General features: G+C 43.9%; 1 protein-coding gene across 13 annotated transcripts in view; it reads left to right on the top strand.

Annotated features, from left to right (window-relative positions):
* Positions 1–17,792, top strand: part of PTK2 (protein tyrosine kinase 2) — a 383,889-nt gene that overhangs the window by 183,797 nt on the left and 182,300 nt on the right. The window lies entirely within an intron of this gene.

Raw genomic sequence — 17,792 nt, 5'->3', positions numbered from 1 at the left:
TTTGTTTCCATTATATTTGAAAATATAACTAAATGACCTGTTTTTGTGTATATTAATGTATTCATATACATGTATTAATTGCTCAACCTAAATACAAAATGGTATTTTCTGGATTTTCAAGCATTCTGCAGCTAGACTCTCCACCGCTGATAATATTTAGCAATGATCACAAAAATGTGTACTGAAAGACTAACCCTCACAACAGTCCTTAAGGGCTCAGGTTTATTTTCAGATTTGGGCTGTCTGTCTGTCTCTGTTATCTAGGGCCCAATTTTCAGATACGTTTGAAATTAAGCATTTGAATCCATATTTTGATGTCTGAATTAACAGGTAGTTGCTTAAGATGGTTATTTAAGTGGCAAAGTACAGATTTAGGTACCTAACTTTAGACAGACAAGATTTAAGTGAAAACATGTCCCTCTACTGTAGAAAGAATAGTTTCCTCCAGTTGCAGGAGTTACTGGATGAAATTCTGGCCTGTGTTTTGCAGGAATTCGGACTAGAAGATCATAAAATTCCCTTCTGGCCCTAACAACGTATGAAAACTCAACCCCTAAAAATACTGATGCTGCCTACTCATCATACAGGATTGTTGCAATATGTTTGATTGCTGTGATGTTGATAATGCACATCACTGAAGTACTGTCAGTGTTTAACAAATAACTTAATTGCTACTGACAGTTGTTTTTCTTAGCTATGTATTACACAACATTCCTATATTGTGCATGTAACAAGTTACAGCTGCAACCACTGAAAATAACTACTTAATTCACGTAATTAGTTTAAAGGTGACCTGTAAAAAGGGAAAATGCATTTGTGCCCCTTTTGAATCTTTATGGAGCATTGAAAGGGGAACAGATTTTTATCCACAGTGTTTGGAAGGTTTTTTTTTAACTCCAGTGACTAATAAATGTGTTGAGGAAAGATTCCACACTTCCATCCCTCTGGCAAAGCTCCGCCCATGCAAGCTCACAATACACCTTGTTCTGAGACCTCCTCCCCAGAAGATCTCTACCAAAAGCAGGAAGGCCAGATTTGACATGTCTTGTATTTCAAGATTTACTAAAAGGCAATAAAAGAACCCATAAAAAATGTCCCAGGCTTTTTTTCCACATAAGAAAGCAAAAAAAAGCACAAGCTCACTCCCTTTAAAGAAATAAAACCAAATTGTGCAGGTTGTCCTTTGAGATTCCCAAGATTAGCTTTAGTCCTTGTTGTCAAGCTATCTCGAGTGACTCACAACCGTGATTGCCAACCTCAGGGCACACAGGCAAGGAACAGGGCGCAAAACTGGTTGAGAGTTTTGGGGTTATTAAATCCCAGCTGGTTGTGAGTTCTATACTTAGATTTCACTAACCAAATAACAAGTGTGAACTCTTCAAGCACTATAACAGCCTTAACATGGAGTAACAGACAGTCACCATGGATACTCTGGTCTGTCTTGCCACCCAGGCAAGCCAGACCAGGTGATAGGTGGTTCCTTGCACCAAAAAATCATATCAATATTCAGGTTATTCCCAGTCCCAAGGGACCAGTTACTTATCTCAGGTCAAGTACTTCCTAGATCTCCCACCAAAGACAATGCTTGTAGCCAATCCTATAGTAAACACATTTCTTTTGTCTAGTTAATAAGCCTTTAGTGGGTATGTCTACACTACAAGAGTAGTTCGATTTAACTTAGGTCGAATTTGTGGATTCGACCTTATGAAGTCGAATTTGTGTATCCACACTAAGGACACTAATTCGACTTTGTGAGTCCACACTAACGGGGCAAGCGTCAACATTGGAAGCGGTGCATTCTGGGCAGCTATCCCACAGTTCCCGCAGTCCCCGCTTCCCATTGGAATGCTGGGTAGAGCCCCCAGTGCCTGCTGGGGGAAAAATGTGTCGAGGGTGGTTTTGGGTAACTGTTGTCATTCAACCGTCACTCCCGCCCTCCCTTCCTCCCTCCCTGAAAGCGTCGGCGGGAAATCTGTTTGCACACTTTTCTGGTCAGTGACAGCGCGGACGCCACAGCACTGCGAGCATGGAGCCCGCTGCGATCATCGCTGCACTTATGGCTGTTGTCAACTCCTCGCACCTTATTGTCCACCTCTTCCACAGTCAGCTGCTGAGAAATCGGGCGAGGAGGCTCCGGCAGCGCGGTGAGGACATGAAGTGTCAGAGTGGCACAGACCTCTCGCAAAGCACGGGATCCCGCGCCGCGGAGATCATGGTGGCAATGGGTCACGGTTCATGCTATGGGACGGCGATTCTGGGCCCGGGAAACAAGCACGGACTGGTGGGACCGCATAGTGCTGCAGGTCTGGGATGAATCACAGTGGCTGCGAAACTTCAGGATGCGTAAGGGCACTTTCCTTGAACTGTGTGACTTGCTGTCCCCTGCCCTGAAGCGCCAGGACACCCGGATGCGAGCAGCCCTGAGTGTGCAGAAGCGAGTGGCCATAGCCCTCTGGAAACTTGCAACGCCAGACAGCTACCGGTCAGTAGCGAACCACTTTGGCGTGGGCAAATCTACCGTGGGGGTTGCTGTGATGCAAGTAGCCCATGCAATCGTTGAGCTACTGCTCTCAAAGGTAGTGACCCTGGGAAACGTCCAGGTCGTCATAGATGGCTTCGCCGCGATGGGATTCCCAAACTGCGGTGGGGCTATAGATGGGACACTCATCCCTATCCTGGGACCGGCCCACCAGGACAGCCAGTATATTAACCGAAAGGGCTACTTTTCGATGGTGCTGCAAGCACTGGTGGACCATAGGGGACGTTTTACCAACATCTACGTCGGGTGGCCGGGCAAGGTTCATGACGCGCATGTTTTCAGGAACTCTTGTCTGTTTAGACGCCTGCAGGAAGGTAGTTTCTTCCCGGACCACAAAATAACTGTTGGGGATGTGGAGATGCCTACAGTGATCCTCGGGGACCCAGCCTACCCGCTAATGCCCTGGCTCATGAAGCCCTATACAGGCACCCTGGACAGTGACAAGGAGCTCTTCAACTACCGGCTGAGCAAGTGCAGAATGGTGGTGGAGTGTGCTTTCGGACGTCTCAAGGGGAGATGGAGGAGCTTACTGACTCGCTCAGATCTCAGCGAAACCAATATCCCCATTGTTATTGCAGCTTGCTGTGTGCTCCACAATCTCTGTGAGAGCAAGGGGGAGACCTTTATGGCGGGATGGAAGGTTGAGGCAAATCGCCTGGCTGCTGATTACGCTCAGCCAGACACCGGTGCGATTAGAAGAGCCCAGCGGGAAGCGCTGTGCATCCGGGAGGCTTTGAAAGCTAGGTTCCTCAGAGAGCAGGGTAACCTATGACTGTCCAGTCTCTTTACAGAGAAGCTGAACCTGCCCCTGTTTCAGTTACTATTGACTTTTTTCAGCGGTTACATACCCCGTTCACCAGGTTTCCCCCCTTCCAACAGACGTTTAAAAATAAAGTTATTGGAACATTTTTAATTAACAAAGTTTTCTTTACTAACGAATTTGCGTTAAAGGGTTCAAACAGGGACACAGACTGTGGTGGGTACGGTGTGCAGTGATGTACAGACCGCTTCTACACTCGAGGAATGACAGGCTCCTGCTCCTACAGCGGTCTCTGGGGGGAGGACGGTTACAGGAGGGTGTGCAGGAAGGGGTGGGTTTGCAGGAAGGGGTGAGGGGTGTGTGGGAAGGGTGAGTAGGTGTAGGGGGATGATGGCTCTGGCTGGGGCTCAGGGCATCGGAGAGGCTCATGGCTAGGGTGGAAGGGCATGGTAAGGGCAGCCTGCCTTGCCATTTGTGGATGCCAGGCGCTCGGACCCTGGGGCAGCATACACCTCCCAGACTGACCTGGGGCAGCAGACACCTCCCAGAGTGACCCAGGTGCCTAGTGACTGCACTCTGTGTGTGACCTGCTGTTGATCCTGCCCCCATGTCTGTACCCTGGTAATGGTGGCTGTCCTATGCAATTAACAAACCCCTATCTCCCCTTCACACAAAGTCTTCTGCAAAGAAACATGACGGAAACAGTAATGAACAGCAAACTATTTTTAATACTCAACTACACAGTTGGGGGATGAAACTGGGATTTTGGATTGGGTGAGCCAGGAAGGGAAGCAATTCTCATACTTTGGGGAATGAGAGCTGTTTGTTACATGAGCGCTCTGCTGGGGTGGAGTGACAGTTTTCACGGCCCCTAGCGCCCCTCCTTCTTGTGATTTTGGGTGAGGGGGGGACAGGACTTTGTGGCGGGGGAGGGCGGTTGCAGATACAGTTCAGGGGGGCTCTCTGCTCCTGCCTGCGGTCCTGCAGAACATCCACAAAGCGCCGGAGCGTGTCCGTTTGCTCCCTCATTAGTCCAAGCAGCGTTTGAGTCGCCTGCTGGTCTTCCTGCTGCCACCTGTCCTCCCGTTCGCTGTGTGAGCGCTGCTGCTGCTGAGAGAGGGTCTCCCTCCACTGGCTCTGCTGGGCCGCCTCGGCCCTGGAGCAGGCCATCAGTTCAGCGAACATCTCGTCCCGAGTCTTTTTCTTTCGCCGCCTAATCTGCGCCAGCCTCTGTGAGGGGGATGCCGGGGCAGTTCGGGAAACAGCCGCAGCTGTGTGATGGGAAAAAGGAAGTGATTTCCTTGCAAAGATACATGTTTGCGAACACTGAACACAGTCTAGTCTGTTTCTGTGAACAAGACCATACACGGCACCTATCTCATGCGCTCTCAGGACAAGTTCGAATTTTCGGCATTCGCTTTCATTGCCTGGGGTCTTGCACTGGAGATCGGACAAGCGGGGCAGGACAGCAGAATCCGTGTAGCAGCCAGGCCTGGTAAGCCGTAAACTTTAGGCTGCTTAACAGTTAATGGATAGCAGTGCCCTCCTGCTGCAGGCAATCTGGAAAGCATAAAGTCTGACCCTGTTCCACCCCCTTGCGGCTGTCCCTGGGAAAGATCCCTGTATGCTTTCCCTCTGCAGCCTCCACCACGTGGCTGTTAAACGACGGTCATTGTTATGCAAAGGAAAAGTCAAGCATTCCCAATAGTAACATTACACTAATTCCCCTAATTAGATGCAGCAGTCGCCGAGCGAGATCACCCTGAGGCGGGTCACTAAGAGAGACAGAGAGCGCATGCTGTGTGAAACCCTGCACAGACCAGGGCCCTATGCTGCCATGCTGGTCGAGGCAATGCTCCCACTGTACCTGAGGATAGCCTGGCGCGGAAGTGTGTGCTTCCACGGAGCACCCAATAAGGCACCTCTCCCCAGGAACCTCCTGCGGAGGCTTTTCGAGTACCTCTACGAAAGCTTCGTGGAACTCTCCCAAGAGGATTTCTGTTCTATCCCTATATGTATTGACCTTCTTTTCATATAGTTTTTATTCCTGTTTTTTAAAAAATAAATGTTTACATGTTTATAGCACTTACCGACTGATCCTTCCCCTGATTCAGAGTCCGGGTTAACGGCCGGGGAGGGTTGGTAGGGGATCTCTGTGAGGCTGATGAAGAGATCCTGGCTGTCGGGGAAATCAGTAGTGTAAGCGCTGTCGCCTGCCTCGTCCTCCACAAATCCTTCCTCATCTTCCCCATCCGCGAACATTGCCGAGAAACTGCCCGTCGACACTATCCCATCCTCAGAGTCCACGGTCACTGGTGGGGCAGTGGTGGCAGACCCACCGAGAATGGCATGCAGTGCCTCGTAGAAGCAGCATGTCTGGGGCTGGGCCCGAGCATCCGCTTGCCGCTTTGATTTTTGGTAGCCTTGTCTCAGGTCCTTGATTTTCACGCGGCACTGCGTTGCATCCCGGCTGTATCCTCTGAGTGCCATGGCTTTGGAGACCTTCTCGTAGGTCTTTGCATTCCATTTTTTGGAGCGCAGCTCCGAAAGCACAGACTCATCGCCCCACACAGCGATCAGATCCAAGACTTCCCGGTCAGTCCATGCTGGGGCCCTCTTTCTACTCTGAGATTGCATGGACCCCTCTGCTGGAGAGCTCTGCATCGTTGCCGGTGCTGCTGAGCTCGCCCCGATGTCCAACCAGGAATTGAGATTCAAACTGGCCAGACAGGAAAAGGAATTCAAATTTTCCCGGGGCTTTTCCTGTATGGCTGATCAGAACATCTGAGCTCGGACTGCTGTCCAGAGCGTCAACAGAGTGGTGCACTGTGGGATAGCTCCCGGAGCTACTAAGGTCGATTTCCGTCCACACATAGGCTAACTCGACATAGCCATGTCGAATTTAGCGCTACTCCCCTCGTCGGGGTGGAGTACCGAATTCGAACTAAAGAGCCCTCTAGGTCGAACTAATTAGCTTCCTGGTGTGAACGGTTGCACGGTTAAATCGAATTAACGCTGCTAAATTCGACATAAACTCCTAGTGTAGACCAGGCCAGTGAGAGTTATATATAAGGTTAAAACAGGTAAACATACACACACAAATGAGAATACAGTCTTAGGTTCCAAAAGATGATATTAGCTGCTGTAATATGCAAGCTTTATATGCCCTTTAGGGCTACACCAAGCTAAACAGCTGGGGACCCCTTGCTTATGTTTAGAAATCTTAGACTCAGAGTTCAAGCAGCTTAGGGATACAATTTCTCATGAACAGGGATTTGTGTTCTCTTCCCCCAGCATTCAAATTGGAGACAAAGCGTTTGTGCAGGTCTCCTCTTGGGATTGTTTTAAAAGGCAGTAAAACATTTGTCTCTATGGTCACCCATGGATCTTCCACTCCAAAAATTACAGTGGAATACAGCAGATCTCTGTCATGCTTTGTCCAAAAATAACATTTCATATAAGTATCCAAAATACCCTCCACTAATACGTCAGAAAAACAGAAGTGTGAGAGAGAGGGGTGGGGTGGAAAGCAACCAATTAACCCTGTGAAGTTGGTTTAAAGTACAGGCTAACAGCAGCAAATTAAGCAAACTGAGAAGAAGGAAAAAAGGATATTGTTTGCTCTGAGCAAAGGGTAGGGCTCCCTAAGTTTAAACAGTTGGGAACCCTTACACCCAGGTTTTTGTCCTGGATGTGGAAGAAGAGTGGGGGTTGTTATCTGCTCTTGCAAATCCTGAATTTGTTCCCCCAGTGTGACGGTGCGGTTCTGGCAGGACCCAACTGAGAGTGCCAAATCAGGACCAATTGCTCAAACAGGGCAGTCACAGCCCTAGGCTGGGGTTTTTCCACCTCTAAGGCAAACCAAACCAGCCAGACAAAAAGGACTTCGGTCTCACCCCACTGGCTAACCACAAGTCACACAAGCAATTTCCTTAGACACTCCAGTTTCCCAGTATCACCACCAGTGCACTCGTCCTGGGGATAAATGGTTATGAAAACCAACACCCCAATAAAAGAAAAAGGTTCTCTTGATCCCAAAGGACCAAGCCCCAGACCCAGGTCAATATACACATCAGATCTTACCCACAAATCATGCTGTTGCCAATCCTTTAGAATCTAAAATCTAAAGGTTTATTTACAAAGGGAAAAAGGTAGAAATGAGAGGTAGAATTGGTTAAATGGAATCAATTACATACAGTAATGGCAAAGTTCTTAGTTCAGGCTTGCAGCAGTGATGGAGTAAACTGCAGGTTCAAATCAAGTCTCTGGAGTACATCCCCCGCTGGGATGGGTCCTCAGTCCTTTGTGCAGAGCTTCAGCTTGTAGCAAAGTCCCTCCAGAGGTAAGAAGCAGGGTTGAAGACCAGATGGAGATGATGCATCAGCCTTATATAGGCTTTTCCAGGTGTAAGAACCTCTTTGTTCTTACTGTGGAAAATCACAGCAAAATGGAGTCTGCAGTCACATGGACAAGTCTCTGCATACCTTGCTGAGTCACAAGGTGTGTCTGCCTTCTCTCCATGGGTCAATTGTGTAGCTGATGGTCCTTAATGGGACATCAAGCAGGCTAAGCAGAGCTAACACCAGCTTGTCTGGGATGCTTCCCCCAGAAGCACAGCACCAACTTGAAATACAGACAGCATAGAGCCAACATTCATAACTTCAACTAAAATGATACAGACATACAGACAGCATAATTATAACCAGCAACCCATAATCTGGTCTTAGACACCTTAGATGACCCCCTTTATCTAAGATTTGGTGCCACTACAGGACCTTGGTTGCAACCCATGTTCTATATGGTCCCCATTTATATCAATAACGTCAGTCCCAGTGTCTGTTGCTTTTGTTTGCACCCCAAGTGAATTACAGGAGTGCCCTTCTCCGGTGCAGTTAACTGCTTCCAAGCAACTCCATGTGTTAACCCGCTCACTTACCGTTTTTCACTTTGAAACATTTTTTTCTTCACTTCCCCAAACCAAGTTGAAGCTCCCATCTCTTAAGGTGGGCTGTTAACTCTGCTTCTGACATCAAACCCTGTAGAGCCAAATTATATTTAGACACCTGTAACTCTAATTTACAGTTCTCCAGTTGTCTTTGCTGGAATAGCACCAAACTTGAAAGATTACTGGCAGCCTCCCATAATGCTACCTTTACTTCAAATCTCTTACAAGTGGACTTAATTGCTTCCTTTCCATGGAAGGCATCCTGTCCACATGGGCACAGACCTCATTCCGCTACCCATTTAGCAAGGAGGGTGAGCTCCTCAGCCAGCCCCTATCCCTCTCGGTCCCCTAACACTATCCCCATTTCCTTTTTAATCTCATCCCAGGTTGACCCCCGCACCTGGAATGGGCCCGATTCTTCCGTAGCCACTTATCCAAAAAGACTGTTATCCCAGCTTGCAAGGACCTGCAACTACCGTCATGAGAACCCACCATACCCCCTTCAAGCAGCTGCATGGACTGTTGGGGAGGGGGACTTACCTGGCTGCTACTCATCTATCCAGTGTGATACATCTGAGTCACGGCACCAAGATGTTAGAGGGCTTTCCCTTCACCCCTTCCCCTGGTTCTTGTCACACAGACAGAAAGCAGAAGACCAGAAGTCCAAAGTGCAAGCAATCCGATGTTTATTGGGGTTAGTTCCAAGCAAACATATCCATATGTCTACATACCGGCCGAGTCTGTTTCCCAGTGTTCCATTCCCAACTCTGACACCGCAGAGCGTTTACCCCATGTCCCCCTTCCCAGCTCCTGTGCCGAAGAGTCTTTACCCCATGTCTCCCTTCCCCATTCCTCCTTTCCCCTCCTTCTGCTTAGCTCGCCCAAGTATACCCTCAATGCATGCCTACAGTCCCACCCCTTTTGTACGCCAGGGGAGGGGCAAGGAGTGAGGTTGTGCTGTGGTCAGGGACAGGCATTTCTTTGGTCTTTTAGTGTTTTATACATTCTCCCCAAACCCCTTTTCCCCTCCTGACCCTGGTTGCTTGACTTTGCTGTGAGATAGGGGTTGAGGCAATCTTAAAGAGTGCTCTCCAGTAACACTTTAACTGCTCTTATCTTTCCCCATTGTACTAACAAATCCGTCTGACTAGGCAGAAGCAATATCACAGTGTCTTTGTCCTTTGTTTACACACATTAGTATAAGACATAAGAATTTCAAACCCAAAATTTTATCCCAGGCTAACAGCCCTGTATACTAACAATATTTAGTTTTGAGAAAAGAAGTCTGAGAGAGGACCTGATAACAGTCTTCAAATATGTTAAGGGCTAGGATCGATTGTTCTCCATGTCCACTGGAGGTAGGATTAGAAGTAATGGCTTAATCTGCAGCAAAGGAGATTTAGGTTAGATATTAGGAAAAACTTTCTAACTCTAAAGGTAGTAAAGCTCTGGAACTGGCTTCCAAGGGAGGTTGTGGAATCCCCAGTCATTCGAGGTTTTTAAGAACAGGTTGGAAAAGGATCTGTCCTGGATGGTCTAGGTTTACTTGGTCCTGCCTCAGCATGGGCATTTGGACTTGATGACCTCTCAAGGTCCCTTCCAGCCCTACATTGCTATGACTCTGTGATTCAAGAATTAGGACAAGAGATTCAAGAGAGGCACTAGAGTTTGGATGGTTTTGTGACTTTATTCAACTACATATCATTTGTTTATATAATCTGATCTGGATTTTTAAAACTATACTTTGCCAAAAATATGGATTTTTGGCATGTTTGGACAGGCCTAAAATTTTAGTGAGAAGAATGGGTATGCTTCAAACTGCATAGTTGTGCAATGTTTGGTTGAATCTCTGATAACACCAGACACACATCATTTTCCAAGTTTAAAAGATTTCTGTATTTAGTTTTCACAGAAATCATTGTTGAAAACCCTGACACTGAGATAACTGGGAATGAATAGAAGCAACTCTTTCTTAGTTTCATCACTGAGTATTTCATCCTCTCCTTCAACAGAGATCCAGAAGTCCTTGTTTGTTAGATTTGAAAACATCAGCATTTTCTTGATCTGAGGTGCTTAAGGTTGAAATGGAGTCCATCGTTTCTGAGAACAGGTTTTGAAGCCAGTTGGTATCTGGCAACTCATGTTCAACTCCAGAAAAATATTCACCAAAAGGAGAATACAATCCAGACAAATAAATTCAAATATTTGGTCTGTAATAATGTTTTGAGCAATATCACGCTGTTCTTTTAAAAAGTCTGATAACACTAGAAACAAATCAGTAACTCCCTTTCCGGTGTGGGGTCTCCATAGACAAAATTTCATCATGAATCCTCTGATTTTCTCTTTCATATCTAATATATTTGCATTCTTCTCTTGAAGTGTTAGTTTCAGTGCAGTCAGTTTGCCAAGTACAGCCATCCTGTAAAGTAACGTAGTCAAGAACTCCACAATCCACATGTAATCTGTAAGGTCTGTTTTCCCAAGGAGGAAAATTCTGAATTCACACAGTTCAAAGACTCATTGTAATACTTCTCACATGACATCCACCTGACTTCGCTGTGAAATGGAAGTCTGGTAAGAGCCTATCTCTTCGCACAGCACACTAAAACAATATGACTTCATTGTCTGGGATTTTATAAAATTAACTATTTTAATAATAATGTTGAGGGCTTCATGTAGTTCAGATTGCAACTTTCTTGATACCAGTGTTTGGCGATGAATCATGTTGCCATGTCCAAATTGGTGCTGGTACCACTTTATTTACTCATGCTTAGTGTTATTGTTCTTTTTGGTCATGGCTGCTGCCCCAGTTGTGCACAGCCCTACACACACAGCCTGGTTAAAATGTTCATCCACTCTGAATATATTGATGATCTTGAGTATTTCCTTCCTTCCTTGGGTTGGGATTTCTTTGCAAAATAAACGTTCTTCAGCTATTGTACTTGCTTTGACAAATCTCAGGTAACACAGAAGCTGAGCCAATTTGGCTATGTCTGGATTTATCAAGCTGCAATGCAAAATACTAACTCTTGTCAACTTGTTCTGTCAACTGGTCCTGGATGTTTTCTGCCTGGTCATCAATGCATTGATGGATGGTATTGTTTGACATAGGAATGCTTTTCAGTGCCCGTGTTCTTTCATAAATATCTATTGCTGCTGGAAGTAGCAGGGTCTCAGGAATGGTGTGTGCTTGTTTGTGTTTTGCAATTCACATAGTCACAACATAAGATGCTTCTAAGACTTTTTGAGGGATAGTTGCTTCTTTAGAAATTACGTTTTTTGCTGCTTTAATTCTTCTTGTTTCCAAAGGAAAAAGTTATAGCCCTCCTTTACTTATTCCAGGTGTTTCTTTTCTAAATGTCTCTTGAATTTTCCTGGTCTCATACTTTTATATACTAACAGTTAAAAATAAATGACACATTGTGGTTGGGGACTTTCCACGGTAATATCAAGACAAAAAAACAAACATAATGTAACTATTATCGTACTCTCTACTTTTTTTCCTTTTCTGTTTAACTTCATTAAAATTGTCTTCTTCAGCCAAATATTGGCTACATGTAGGCTTTGCCCTTGGTAAAAATCATTCTATTATAAAGATAAGATGCACCTGTCTCTCCATCAGCCCCATTTCCTTATCTACCAGCAGGGAGATCCTCTTTTTGCTCTCTGCTCCAGCAGGGAGATTTCAACTGAAAGACTTCCTGCTGAATGCCTCCCCCATCAGGAAGTCTCTCTGCTGAAAGCCCCCTGCTTGAGTGGAGATCACAGAGAGGTGCCCAGCTGCAGCCGTAGCATAAAACACAGACCCATAGATAAGACACAGATGATTTTTAAGCTTAGTTTAATAGTCTATCCATATGTTTCTATATCTGTATAATGGCGATTGTACTACTTACCTGTCTTTCCTTCTGTAGGTTATTTTGCACTGTATTTTAGTTACGTACAGTTACATTTGTACCTGAACCCCAGAGAGGATTTGTCCCTCTCTTTCCGTAGGGGAAGGTAGCAATAGTTTATTCCTGAAACACCATTCATGATTCAGCTTATCTCTCAGGCTTTCTCAAAGAGCAGCTGCTACACCCCTTTTGGCTCCAGGTCCTGGCAGAGTATGGGTTGTGGGTGTCTTTGAATCATTGTGGATCAATCCAGGCAGACAGTTTGCTGCCAGTGGCTCAGTGCCCTGGGATATGTAGAGGAAACTGAAGTATCTCTAGACTGAATCAAGCCTATAAAGTTCTACATTAGTGCTAAGAATTTTGATCAGTTTGTGTAGTTATACTAGCTGTGATAAGAGTAATCAAATCTCAGTCTTTCATGGTAAGATATTACTTATAGTGGTCAGGAAGAATCCCCCCCCTCCCCCATTTGCCATTGCATGTTTGGCTCGGGTGCATTATGCTCATGAAGGTATAGAGAGTTGTCTCTTGAACCATCAGATTATTGGCCATGGCCCGTAGCTGAACTTGACAAACCAGTGGTCTGACTCAGAATAGCAAACACTGTTTCATTTACTGTTCAATGTAACACTATCCATGGCTGCTTTCAAATAATGCCAAGCATGAGATCAGGTTCACAGTGCACACTGAAACAGCTGCATTTGATTGTCAGAAAGTTTTCCTTTACCTCCTAGAAGCAGTTCCAGCATCTGCCTTTAAATGCTGAGCAGTTTGACTGTTTACCCCTTGAGTGACTTGATTTGTTGTTCAAATACACACATGCTAGCACAAAGTGCTCTGATGAGTAACAGTGTAAGCACTGCTATTTTGCATGCTTCTCTCTGGAAAATTTCTGTGTAATCTTGCGTTCTACTTCTTGGCTTTCTGGCTGTGTAAAATATTGACGTGAGTTGTGGAGTTTAATGAATGACTACATTTCAGTCTTGATCTAAAGTTAGGTTTCCTGCTTTTTCTATCCTTACAATTTTAAACTATATTTTACTAAAAATACCCATCTAGTTTAGTCTCCTATTTGAAGTTAGTAATTTAACAGAAAAATATTTTTCTCCATATAAAGAGTATTGAAGAATATCCAAATCCACTCTTTGCTGATCTGTATTGGCTATGGAATAGAACGAGGTTACAGTTCAATAGGCATAAGGAAGGTTGAGCAACAGTGGCTTGTAGCTGGGCTGATGGTTATCTCTCAGTAAAACTCGAAGCGTAGGTAGAAATATTTGATTGTGCCACTTGTCCTCTCACACTGTTTATTTCTAGATGTCCTTTATAGCACATTGAAGCAGCAATTAAAACCATTTTTAACTGACTGTCCCTTAGGAAATGGCAAAATAAAAATGTAAGAGCAACCTTTCTGATTCTCTTAACTTCCCTGACTGCCTGCTGGGCTTCCTTGGCTCTGCCCCACCTTTACTTCCTGCTGGCTTGTGGCTTTCCTATGCTAGCAAAAGGGTCTTAAATCTCTTTCAACTGGGGTTTGGGCTTTGTCCTCCAATGTGCACGAAAATGTAAACCCTTTATAGCTTTCCTTCCTCCAAGGTATCTCCGTAATAGGGAACTGCTGTATATCACCCTTTTCCCCACCAGGCATTACAAACCCCTTCTGGTTAGGTTCTTATATTGTTCATCACCTTTATGTTGGTCCCTACTGCTCTTGACTTAGGGAAGGGCCTTGTACAGTGGAAATTTTTTACCTTGTTCCATACTTTTGTACAAAAGTCTGTTAATGATGGTCAGTCCTGGGTATATTTGCTCCCTATGGGAAGGCATTTTTTGGCACCTGTTCCCCACCCTCTGCTTGACTCCGGAAAGCAGGTCCCCAGTCCTTCTGTTTACCTCTCTTCCAGGCCCGACATCTTTACTTTCTCCATCCCATTGCAGCCTTGTAATTCCTCTTACCAAACAACTTCCCCACCTCTCCTGTGCTGTCAACTAGAACAGTAATTTGGTTTCTGGCTGCCCAGTTGCCTGTCACAGAGATGCAGCCATCTAGTCAGATGGCTTCTTTGCAGTGGAACATTTCCCAAAGCCTAGTGCTTCCTTGACCTAGGCAGCCACCTATCTAGCCTACATTTAACACTACTTCTGCTTCTTACAGTGTGTTATTTGTGGTGGGGCTTGAATTGGGCATCATAGGGAATTCTTTGAATTACTAATGTCTAAAATGTATTGGATATTTGTGACTGACTTGTTGTTCTGTGTTTGTACAGCCCCTAGCACAGTGGGGTGCTGGTCCGTGACAGGGGCTTGTAGGTGATACTGCAATATAACTCCACTAAATAATAGTGGAGTAGCACCCAAAGGTTGCAGTAGTCAAGATGTGAGATGAGGCCCTCAGAAAAAGTTTTAGTAGTTTGGACACAGGGGAGAGGCTGGGTCTGTATCCTGTCACATAGGAAAAAGTGGCAGGATTCAGATGCTCCCTGGATGTGTATGTCTAGAAAGAGGCACAAGTGAAAGGTAACCCAGAGGTATGGGCCTGACTGACGAGAGGGATGATAGTGATCTTTTCCCAAGCCTCCCACTTCTCCCATCACCTTTGATATCTAGAGTTCTGTTTTGATCATGTTAAATTTAGGATCGTGTTAAATTGGCTAGACGTCCATTAGATGTTAGAAACAGTGAGATGGAGGCTTCGTCTGGGGGAGACATAGATTTGGAAATTATCATAAAGATGATAGTCAAAGCTATGCATGTAAAGGAATATCGGATTGTGGATCTTTGAGGATAATTTGTCATTTTAAAATAATTTGTAAGGCACCTCATTACTCACCAGTTATGCCTATTTTATGAGAAAGAGTCCCTGGCAGTGTGTGCCATATATTTCCCTCTAAAATATTCCTAGTCCGGTGCATTTCGTTCGGGGTTAAATTAGTATTTCAGAGCATTTTTTTCCCAAACATATCCCTGCTCATACCTTTCAAATGTCGACATTTGAAGGATCAAACAATATACTGTCCAGCATGGTAACGTGATTTGGTGTTGAGATTGAGCAGTAGTGTTTAGTTTGAAATATACATGTCTTGATGATTTTTTTAAAAGAAGTAATTCTTGGAAACAACATTATGGAACTATATGAAGAAGTGAAGTTTCTAACAGTTGCAGAGCCTCATTTGAACTTTTAGCTGTTCAGTTACAACAGTATCTATATCAAGAACCAGTATAATTTTAAAGCTCTTAAAATATTTACAATTCTATTTCTGAAATGAAAATCAGCATCTCTTGTACTGTGATGTAGAAATGTATCATCTAAAGTAAACAGTTTGTAAACATTTACAATATTTATTTCTGCGTGTTACAGTAATTTCATATTAGACTTAACATTACTTAACTTCTCCGTTAAAGCTTTTTATAAAGCTTGGTTGTAAAAGCTGTAGGCTATTGAAAAATAGCAGCGCTGGCAGGGAATAGGACTGCTTAACCTAATTAAGTATTAACATCTCTTAACTTTGGTGATGATAAAAATAGAAGGCCTAGACCAAATGACTTTGTTTGATGACAATAAAAGCTATAAGGAAAATCAAGGCCAATCAAAGACATCTTCAGAAGAGCTCCATATTATGACCAGCACTGATACCCCATAAAAGAGATGTGCAGAAAGGGCTGCTGGCTGACACATAAAGTATGCCCTAAAGGGAAGCGTTCATAAATGTGAGGCTTGCAGCTGCTTAAAAACAAAAAAGATAAATCAAACTAAACATCACCTTTCTGCTGCTAACAGCTTATAAGGATAATTATAAGTAAAATACCTTTTTTAAGAGGTTAAAGCATATACATTAAACATTATATTTGGAAAATAAACATTACAGTAGGAATTTTGTGATTCAACAATCTCAAAACCCCATCTGCCTTCCCCCACCGAAATAGGTTTGATTTATATAGTAATATAAGCTATTTTATACCTCTTTTGTGTTTTGTATAAAACATCTCTGTTTTCCAATAACACAGTGTTTGTGCAATATACTAGCAGTCTGACTACTGTGTATCTATTTGCTGTTTACTAGGTTCTTAGCCAAATTCAATCCTGGGGCAAATGCGTGCTTTGATTTTAAAGTTGTGCCTATTTACACCAGGTCAGAAGTTGGTCTAGTGGCTTGAGTTGTAAGAATTTACACAAGGCTTTTTTGCTGATTGAGAAAGACATACATGACAGTAGCACAATGTTAATTCCAATTAATATGGGACTTTGTCAAGTCTAGCTTGCATCAACTGTTAAATATTACCTGTTTTTCCCCTTATCTTATGTTTTTAAAGGTGTTAGATACAACATATTTGGAAATATAATTGTGTCTGTATGGACATTCATGTCGCATAGACAATATCCTTCATTTGTATTAAAGATCTTCAGCAAGATGAGTATTGTGTTATTCTGGATACTAGATTAACTATATGAAATGTGTGTCAGGCAAGAAATGGAGCGATAGAGTCTCACACTGGTCTTGATGCTTATTTGAACTAGAAAAGAGAACTTCAATATGGGGGAGGGGAACAGTATAAAATTAGCAGTTAGCAGAGCATGTCCCGTAGGTTCAGTGCTATATGGTTCCCAAGTGTATAGTCCTACTTTATCAAAGATTTGAGAAGCAGCAGCATATATTACAGTGACATCTGGAGATCTGCCCACCCTGACAGAAGGGATAATTTTTAGCCATTCTGTCTCAAACAATACCTTGTCAAGAGTTGATTTTTTCCTAATCTCTAATGTCCTTATTATTAACATAGGGGTTTGTGAAATAAGTGAGAGATGTCAAAGATCAACTCCAGTTAATATAGAGATTGGACTTTGGAGGAGGAGGAGCAGCAGCAGCTGAGGGCAGATGGCAGATGAATGTTATTCTAATTCAGAATCTGTGGTTTTAACTCTGCTTAAAAAGACTGAGGCTTAAATTTGCCCTAATGTAGACTTGCCACATGTAATGAATCTTGTATTAGATGGGCAAAGGGGGAGGAGGCACATACATGTAGTGGAGAGGTAAAGACATCACATTTTAGAAGTTGTTGGTGTAATAATTAAACAGCTCATTAAAGTGGCTCCTGAAAAGTAAATTGCTAATGACATTAGCAGCAGACTATTTTTTTTAAGGAGAATGGACAAAATTAAGACTAATACCATAGATTTTTGCCTAAGATTTCTGCAGCCCAAATATGTTAGGCTGGAATCTTGAGATACCAGCCATGCAGGATTTGAATGGGAGGCTACTGAGGATAACTAAAGGGGCTACACTCGTTACTACCAATGAATTGGCATTTGTGACCATGAAAAGGTAATGACCCCTTGGCCTGTGATGTTTGTGTGGTATACATGTAAATAATTCTATTGCAATGACTGCCTCACTATACATTCATTTAGCGCTTTCAACGTTTTATGAAATGTCCAACGGTTGCCAGTAATACTACACAACAGATTAGGACAGAAAGCACAGCATATTTTCCAACTGAAACTATTATTGTTATTTATTTGTATTACTGTAGTATTGGGAGCCCTAGTCTTGAATCAGGACCCAGTTGTGCTAGGTACTGTACCAATATAGAACAAAGTACAGCAAAAATTTTAGGGCATAAGGAATAACTTCCCTATGTTGAGGTAAAATGGGG

Source organism: Mauremys reevesii, linkage group 2, assembly GCF_016161935.1.
Source record: "Mauremys reevesii isolate NIE-2019 linkage group 2, ASM1616193v1, whole genome shotgun sequence".
Classification (NCBI taxonomy): Eukaryota; Metazoa; Chordata; order Testudines; family Geoemydidae; genus Mauremys; species Mauremys reevesii.
The sequence above is the reverse complement of the archived record's forward strand: the minus strand, read 5'-3'. Positions and strand labels throughout refer to the sequence as shown.